Raw genomic sequence first — 7,500 nt, 5'->3', positions numbered from 1 at the left:
TGACCTACCCCAAGCAATACGAAATTCTTTGTCAGTAAAAGTTCAGCATACCTGGTAATGTGATTCGTGACTTTAGACTTTACCTAAACACAAGACCAACGTTTTATATCTTACCCACTCACTTACATTGAATATCAAGAATGAGACTTATGACAGGAAACGAAAGAAGCCATGCTAACCTTACACTTCGCACTTCAAGCGAGTGTTGGTAAAGCAATAGAAATATAGTTTTCTTTAGGTTAAGCCGTAGGACTCATTCTTCCATACAAGACAGGTTACTCGATACATCAATTGCCAGGAAGAAAATGACAGAGAGCATTGTTTGATATAATTTATCATATCAATTTCACCAGAGAGAGTAGCTTGAATTCCTTAGAAGGTAGACTTATAAAAGATGTTTCATATAAGGGAATTGACATCGGCCCTTTAATAAATTTTAAAATCATATATATATATATATATATATATATATATATATATATGTGTGTGTGTGTGTGTGTTCATACATACATAAGATTTATTATATTACAACATATAGTTTTATATATTTATTTACGATATAAGTACCAGTACCTATTTTTGTTACTTAAAAGGTATGTGACAAATATCATTGCGACTTTGTCACTGGAACTATACCAGACTTCAATTAATGAATCAATCAACCTTATTTTGAGAATTCCATTGACATTGTCTACATGCCAAGCTGATATACTCGTATGAAAGTATTCATTAGCTTTGCTTTTCCAAAATAATGTTATCACCAATTGCTGGAAACCCTCGATTTATGAGGGATAACAAAAAAAAAAAAAAAAAAAAACAAGAAATGGACACTTATACATTTTACTCATCACTCTCAAGGAAAAAAATTGTTTTCTATTTCTACTAATGTTTTTATTCTATTTTTTTATTTTATTTTATTTTTAGTCGCAAATCTAAAATTTGTAGGAGTCCGAGTAGAATATCTCTCAGTGAGATTCCACACCCCTGTTTTAAGCCTCTTCTATTATGTTTGATAATTTGTGTTAACCATCTAATCATTATCTACCACCATAAAACATTTTATTGCTCTTCCGGCTCATTTTATATGTGCAGTACACAGTCTTTCCTAACAGGGATTTACTCGGTAGCCTAATAACAATGGGAATGAAGGAAAGCAGTGAAGAAGGAAGGGGGGAGGGGGTACTAGGATAGCCATAGGAGGGTTGGGGGAACCTCTGCGTCACAGTTACGTGATTAAGTAACACTTCTTCAAAACGCTCAGAAGGAAGGGAAGAAGTTCCTCTTTTTTCTAAGAGTAAACAGGTTAATTAAGCACATCTGTCAATGCATTTTACCACCAAAAATTAGGCCAATGTTTGAAACATTCATTGCTGTAGTTTCATGGAAATTCATGAGCCAGTTTGTTAGATATTTGGGAAAAACACTATTACACGGCCTCTGGAAACGATAGTAGTCAGGACTTAATCGTAAATTTTGTATTTTCATTTTCCTTGTGGTTCTTTTGCATCTGAGCATCACGTTTTCCTGTGATTTTTACACACACACACACACTCACGCACACACACACACACACACACACACACATATATATATATATATATATATATATATATATATATATATATATATATATATATATATATATATATATATGTGTGTGTGTGTGTGTGTGTGTGTATGTGTGTGTGTATTGCAGCAGCCTAGGGAATGAAACTGGGGACTGGGGAGAGAGCATTCGATTGTGGCTTGTAGATCAAGGCCAAGGCCCGTCATACCACCAACACTTCCATCACGGCACATCTTCAAGTTTCTGTCTAAGAGTCGAACGCTGGCACATTCATACAAACAGGCTTATACTCCTGCATCCCTGACAAAGACCCAGAAGAAAACCAGCACTATCCCTGATGATATATTGAAGTATTCGCTATGGCAGTAACTTCCTAAAATTGTAATTGAGGACAAGATTAATAGAAGTAACATGTATATCAGGATTCACATTGTGTGCCACAGGAACCATCATAGACACCTAGAAGAGGGAAGGAAGGTAATATAGAGGGCTGAGACATGGAATACAACCTGGATAAGTCATAACATGGAATAGATGGACACCACACACTACAGGCCATCTGGTGCCACATGGAGATTAGGAACATTTCGTTGCAGTAGCAGATGGTACTCCCAATGGCTTCATTTAATTCTCCTTCCTCTGTTTTCCTGTCAAATATACCATCAGCAAGTACAACAAGGAAATGAATGGTGAACTGTTCCTACGGTAGTTAAAGACACTCCTATAGAAGCCACTGGTATTGGAACTGACAATGTTCCATGCCACAGCACACTGACTGAGGAGAGTCATCGTCCCACCATTAAATCTCACCTCATAGAATGGTTAGAGTACAGAAGGTTTTCCTTCCAGCACTATGCTACAAAGGCTGAGCTGCTCTACGTATGTCATTAAAACAGGCCAGTGCCTGATTACAAGCTAGAAAATACCATTGGGGAATAGGGTCATGAGATCTTCCTTCTGCTTCCCACGCATCCCAAGGTCAATGCAATCAATCAGGTGTTGGTGCATATGCGATGGTAAGAACTCCTCACTCTAAATTTCATCAGAGCTAACCTGTAGGCCATGATGAAGGAAGCCAGAATTAGTCAATGGCCATGAGTGTGTAGGCCAGGGGAAGTACGTTGATCACGAGTTTCAAGGACACTTATAATTCAATATATAACATATATACATGACATTATTGACCTCATCATTATTAGCCTCAACAGTGACAAAGACGATGATATTGATTTGTTCTTAGATAAAGATGGAGACTAAAAATATGCCTGGGCATTAACTTTACTCTTTCTGTCAGTCAAACTTGATGACACATATATCACCTAAGTCACCACCTTTCTCCTATCATAAACTTTTCCTACTAACATTTATTTTTCCAAATTTGTGAAAAGCTATTTCTCGGTGCTATTTAAAGTAGTTTATACAGAGCAGTCACAGGTCCTATATTCTTCAAATCTATCAAAATAGATTAAGGGGTTGCCTAAAATAAACCTTGACTCTCCTGAAGACCGACTCAGGTTTGAGGGCTATGCCAAAAACAAGGGCTGGTTGAAGAAGAATAAGTAAAATAGAAAAAAATAAATGAAAATATAGGATCAAACATCACACACATCCGAGTCTCCTTATGGGGTCAGTGCCATTAGTGCACAGTAGGCATTAATAGAGGGTATTATACAGTAAATGGAAGATCTAATTTGATGTTATCATTCCTAAAATATTTTCATTTGATCGTTTGTTAGTTCTCTTGTAGTTCATTTCTTTGATTCCTTTCCTCACTGGGCCACTATCCCTGTTGGAGTCCTTGGGCTTATAGCATCCTCCTTGAATGCAATATTAATAATAATAATAATAATAATAATAATAATAATAATAATAATAATAATAATAATAATTTGCAGCGTAACCTCGGCACTAGTTACTCCCCATATAGACACTACATAATTTGTGTTCTTGTTGCAGCTCACCTATCCAACTGTCCTCCCTTGAATGACCCTGTTGGAACAAGCGTAAATCCAATATTCAATAAAATTCAGCCCTGTCCCTTTGGGGCGTCAGTAGTTTTCATGGATGGGATAAATACTGTATCTGCGATATTATATGAAATGAAGATTTGGTTTTTTAATTCCTATGGATACACCTCCCATGCTCATGCCTAATGATATACAGTATGATGGTGTACAATTGCCCATTGATGGGAAAAAAATATATTAGGATTTGTTATTTATATTTATTATTAGGCAAGCCTTTTAGATTTATGGGGCAAAAGGAAAAAGGTTAAATATCTGTTTTAAGCATAAATTGCAAAACACCCCTTTCCTTTTACCATAGGTACAATGCATGCGACATTGTCAACATTTGAAAAGACTCACAGTCACACAGGGAGAGAGAGAGAGAGAGAGAGAGAGAGAGAGAGAGAGAGAGAGAGAGAGAGAGAGAGAGAGAGAGAGAGAGAGAGAGAGAGAGAGAGAGTTGAGCAGTACAATATATAAATAAATCAGTAAACTGACAGATAATAACTGACGTATATTCATTAATATAAATTATTAGATAGAGGGAAAAAATAACTAAAAATAGCTGCAACTCTGGAGAGATATTGTTTATGAGATCGGCCTTATCCCTCGTTAATGTCACTCACTATCACGCAATTTCTTGTAATGTTGCTATATTTAACAGCATATTTGAAAAGGCTACATGATAGCTGTATTTTTTCCATTGCAGATATTACCATGAAGTTTAGTAGGAACAGAGATACTATGTTTCACATCAATCCCTGAAATTTTCATTTGGATATGTGGATTCTTCTAGGAACATTTTACTTCACCGCCAAAAAATAACCATTCTACCTATATCGAAATAAACGTTTGTTCTTACTTTTCTATGGCAGATGTCAACATGATACTTGACATGGACAGAGTTTATATCCATTCCGTAAATTCCTGAAAGTTTTATTTAGAAACGGTAGGTATTGTACGAGTAATTTACGGCACCGCCGAAAATCGTCCTTACCTTACCTTATTGCCTTATTTTTTGTTTGGGTTCCCCCAGGTCCCTCAGTGTGAGGCACCTCGTATATCCACCAGAGAGTTGCTAATGCATTTTCTGGTGTATTTTACATCTTCCAGTCTTGGATGGTCTGTGATGCATCTTAGGTATTTATCGAGCTTATTCTTAAACACATCTATGCTCACTCCTGATATGTTTCTTAGATGAGCTGGCAGCACATTAAATAATCGCTGCATTATCGATGCTGGTGCGTAGTGGATTAATGTCCTGTGCGCCTTTCTTAGTTTACCTGTAATAATTTTTGGCACTATTAATCTACCTCGGCTTTCTCTTTCTGATATTTTAAGCTCCATGATGTTTTCAGTAATTCCTTCTATTTGCTTCCATGCTTGTGTTATCATGTATTGTTCTCTTCTCCTTTCTAGACTGTATAGTTTTAAAAAATTGCAGTCTTTCCCAGTAGTCAAGGTCCTTAACTTCTATTCTAGCAGCATAGGACCCTTATACACTCTCTATTTGTGCAATATCCTTTTGGTAGTGTGGGTACCATATCACATTGCAGTACTCGAGTGTACTACGTACATAAGTTTTGTAAAGCATAATCATGTGTTCAGCTTTTCTTGTTTTAAAGTGTCTGAATAACATTCCCATTTTTGCTTTACAGTTAGCCAACAGTGTAGCTATTTGGTCGTTGCATAACATATTCCTATTTAACATTACACCAAGGTCTTTAATTGCTTCCTTGTTTGTGATTGTCTCATTATTAGGTCCCTTGTATGCATACACCATTCCTTCTCTGTTTCCATAATTTATTGATTCGAATTTATCGGAGTTAAATACCATCCTATTTATCTCCGCCTATTCATATATTTTGTTTACATCTCTTTGTAGTGAGTTCCTATCGTCATCACAAGTAATTTCTCTACTTATTCTTGTGTCATCGGCGAAACTTCTCACTGCGGAGTTTTTAACATCACAGTCTATGTCTGAGATCATAATAACAAACAGCAGTGCAGCTAATACCGTACCTTGTGGCACACCAGATATTACCTGGGCTTCATCTGATTTCTCGTCATTTGCAACCACTATCTGTTTTCTGTTTTGCAGGAATTCTTTTACCCATTTTCCTATCTTTCCCACAATATTATGCTTTCTCATTTTTTTCTCCAATATGTTATGGTCTACCTTGTCAAAGGCTTTTGCAAAATCTAGATAGATCACATCTGTGTCTTTTTCATTTATCATATTTTTGTATATGTTTTCATAGTGTGCTATCAGTTGGGTCTGTGTACTTTTTCCAGGCACGAAACCGTGTTGACCCATATTAAACAAATTATTTTTGACCAAATGGTTCATTATTTTCTTTTTTATTACCCTCTCATACACTTTCATAATATGTGATATTAGACTAACAGGTCTATAATTACTTGCCTCTAGTCTTGATCCACTTTTGAAGATAGGGGTTATATAAGCTAATTTATGTTTGACATATATCTCGCTCATATCTACACTTTGTCTTAGCAGTATTGCAAGCGGCTTCGCGATAGTGTTTGCAGTTTTTTTTAACAAAATCGCTGGAACTCCATCTGGTCCGGCTGCCGATCCATTTTTAATTTCGTTTATAGCCTTGACAATATCTGCTTCATTAATATCTATATCCGTTAGATATTCAACATTTTCTTCTCTCATTTCTGTTTCATTATTCTCATTCGCAATTCTTGGCGTGAACTCACTCTTATATTTTTCTGCTAGTATGTTGCATATTTCCTTTTTTTCATTCGTTAGCCGTCCTTCAATTTTAAAAGGGCCTATTTCTATTCTCCCTTTATTCATCTTTTTTGCATAGGAGTAAAGTACTTTGGGGTTTCTTTTTATATTTTGAAGTGTCCTTTTTTCTAAGTCCCTTTTTTCATTTTCTTTCGACTGTATAATCTTTTGTTCTGCATTTTCTATCTTACATTCTATTTCCCTCATTTTCCACACATTTTTTTCTTTTGCAAGATTTTTCTTCCACTTTCTGATTTTCTGAAATAAGACCCTTCTGTCTCTTCTTATGCACGTCTTTTGTTTATTGGTTTTTTTCGGTACATATTTTTCAACAATTTTCTCCAGTATTTTGTATAGTATGTCCGTATTTACCTGTATATTATTTCATCCCCATTATTCAATATTGGTAATAATATGGATTCTCCCATGCTTCCTTCCTGTTCTGATATGATGTTCTTTTCTTCATTTCTCGGAATTCTGCCATTAAAAAACCCAACTTTTCTATTATATTTGTTCTTTCGCCTTCATATTTATTTTTGTGTGTAAATCTGTAATTATCCCCATATCTGCACCAACCCCTGGCATTATAGATGCATTCTTTTTAGTTGGGCTCTATTTGTGCAGATTTGGGTTGAAAGGCCTTTTTTGGTGAATAGTGCAGTATACACGCGGCCTACTTTTTTGTTTCTTTTTTTGTTTCATTTTTGTTTTTCTTTTCAGTTTGCTGAGTTTTCTTACTCTCATTCATAGTTGCAGGATGCATATATCGAAATTTTTTTTTGAAACTGCATCCTTTTCCTTCTTTTAGGGCTTTGCATATTTTTGGATGGATATCTCTGCATTCGTCTCCATATCCGTCTAAATACGCACATTTACCATATATTTCATAATTATGGCATATCTTTGGATGCTTGTAGTAGCATCTTTCGCCAAATCTGCAATTCCCTCTTTTCAGCATATTACAGACTATATCTTTCTTTTCTTTTTTTTCTTGTTCTTGCTCTTCCCTAAAAGTATGTAGGTCCGGGTAGAGTCTCTTGGGTCTATTATTTGTTTCCATCTGATAATTTATTTCTTCATAAGTATGCTGTTGGATGGCATCATAAGTTATATCAATGATTTCCTCTACATCCTTACACATATCCTGTTCATTTTTCTCTTCTTCT

The sequence above is a fragment of the Palaemon carinicauda genome, chromosome 24, assembly GCF_036898095.1.
Source record: "Palaemon carinicauda isolate YSFRI2023 chromosome 24, ASM3689809v2, whole genome shotgun sequence".
Classification (NCBI taxonomy): Eukaryota; Metazoa; Arthropoda; class Malacostraca; order Decapoda; family Palaemonidae; genus Palaemon; species Palaemon carinicauda.
This window is presented reverse-complemented; position numbering follows the sequence as displayed.